The following is a 1,676-nucleotide window of genomic DNA, read 5'->3' on the forward strand; positions in this document are numbered from 1 at the left end:
CCAGCTGGGCCCTGGGGCGGGGATGGGGTCGTGCCCTGTGGGGGGCTCGGGCCAGGGGACTCCCCAGCTGGCTTCCCAGTGGGGGGGACTCGGGGCTCGGTCCCAGCACAGGACTCGGGAGGGCTCCACGTTTCCCGTCTAAATGCCTTCAAGGCTCCAGGGCTGGGAGGCCGTGATGTTGGGGGCTTTTCTGGCTCCAGCTCCCAAAGCAGCTGCTTTAAATGTAACAGGTGCCTGTGGTGGCACTGCCCAGGGTGGGGTGTCTGAGCTGAGAGTGGGCTGGGGTGTCACCGGCCCCCCACATTCCATGACCAGTCCTCCCCACTCACTTCTCCCCACCTCCTGCCTCTCCCCCGCTCTCCCCCCCACCTGCCGCCTCTCACCTCCACCTCCCGCCTCTCCCCCCACGTGTCCGCCTCTCCCCTGCACCTGCTGCTTCTCCCCCCACCTGCCCAGGAGGGCGTGGGCTTCAACGTCAAGCTGAGGACCCTGGAGCGCCGCCAGCAGAGGATCGCCGAGGTCCGGGCCAAGTACGAGTGGCTGATGCAGGAGCTGGAGGCGACCAAGCAGCACCTGATGCTGGACCCCGACCAGTGGCTCAGCGAGTGTAAGGCCTGGGTCGCGGACGTTATCATCCTCATTAGCAGTGTCGCTGGGCCTCCTGTCACTCCACGACCAAGCACCAGGCCTCTGACCCCTAGAACGACCCTGATAACCTCACTGTAGCCAGGGTCGCCGCCAAACAGCCTGGCCTGTGAGCCGGTGTCTTGTCCGAATCCCAGGGCCTCGGTGCCCATCACATGGAGATGGTCACCCCTCACAGGGGGTGGGGGCGGGGGCAGCGGGGAGGGGTGTGAGCATTGCTCTTGCAAGATGACTGCTCTGGGTCTCAGTCCAGAGCCCCTGCCAATGAGGGTTCCCTCCTGGAAGGGTGCCCACACGCGGGCGTCTGGCCTGAAACCGACAAGGGTTTACGGGCTCCGCGCAGGGTAGAACCGCAGGCCTCGAAAACAATCACATGCAGTGAGATTTCCCCTCGGCAGGAAGCCCGGGATGAGTGACACCTATAGCAAGTCTGTCTTTGCGAGACGGCTTCCCTGGTCTCTTATGCATTTGTTCCTAACCGTTCCCTTTACCACAAAACAAAGCCCAAATCTGGTCCCGAACGGCTGCACTGATTGGGGACCCGATGCGGGAAGACAGCGTGTGGGGCAAACGCATCTCTGCCCTTACAGCTCCTTTCCTGTGGCCTCTCAGCTCCACCCCAGCCCTCAGCCCCGTGCCTTCCCCTACACAAGCCACCCGCTCGCCCGTGGGCGAGGCACAGCGGGCAGAGTGTGGCCCGAGGCTGAGGGAGGAGGGGGTGAGGGGGTGGGGGAAGCAGCAAGGGGCAGAGCCAGTCCTCACCTGCTTGGGGGCAGCCGCATGCGAGGGCGGGGCCCACGGGAGGGGGGCGAGCTTCCCACGGTGACGGGTGCAGCTCCGACCGGGCCGTGTGGGCGCCTTTCCCACCAGCCTCTCTCGTTCACAGTTGACCTGGAGCAGGTGTGGGAGCTGGATTCCCTGGAGTACCTGGAGGCGCTCGAGTGCGTGACCGAGCGCCTGGAGAGCCGCGTCAACTTCTGCAAGGCCCACCTCATGATGATCACCTGCTTCGACATCACCTCCCGGCGCCG

At 65.1% G+C, this 1,676-nt stretch overlaps 1 long non-coding RNA gene across 1 annotated transcript in view; it reads right to left on the bottom strand.

Annotated features, from left to right (window-relative positions):
• Positions 1–500, bottom strand: part of LOC106723693 — a 2,579-nt gene extending 2,079 nt beyond the window's left edge. The window contains exon 1 of the long non-coding RNA XR_001359397.1: positions 430–500. This is a non-coding gene — a long non-coding RNA (uncharacterized LOC106723693). The remainder of the gene's footprint in view (positions 1–429) is intronic.
• Between the last annotated feature and the right edge of the window lie 1,176 nt (positions 501–1,676).

This window comes from Myotis brandtii, unplaced genomic scaffold (genome assembly GCF_000412655.1).
Source record: "Myotis brandtii unplaced genomic scaffold, ASM41265v1 scaffold627, whole genome shotgun sequence".
NCBI classification, from domain to species: domain Eukaryota; kingdom Metazoa; phylum Chordata; class Mammalia; order Chiroptera; family Vespertilionidae; genus Myotis; species Myotis brandtii.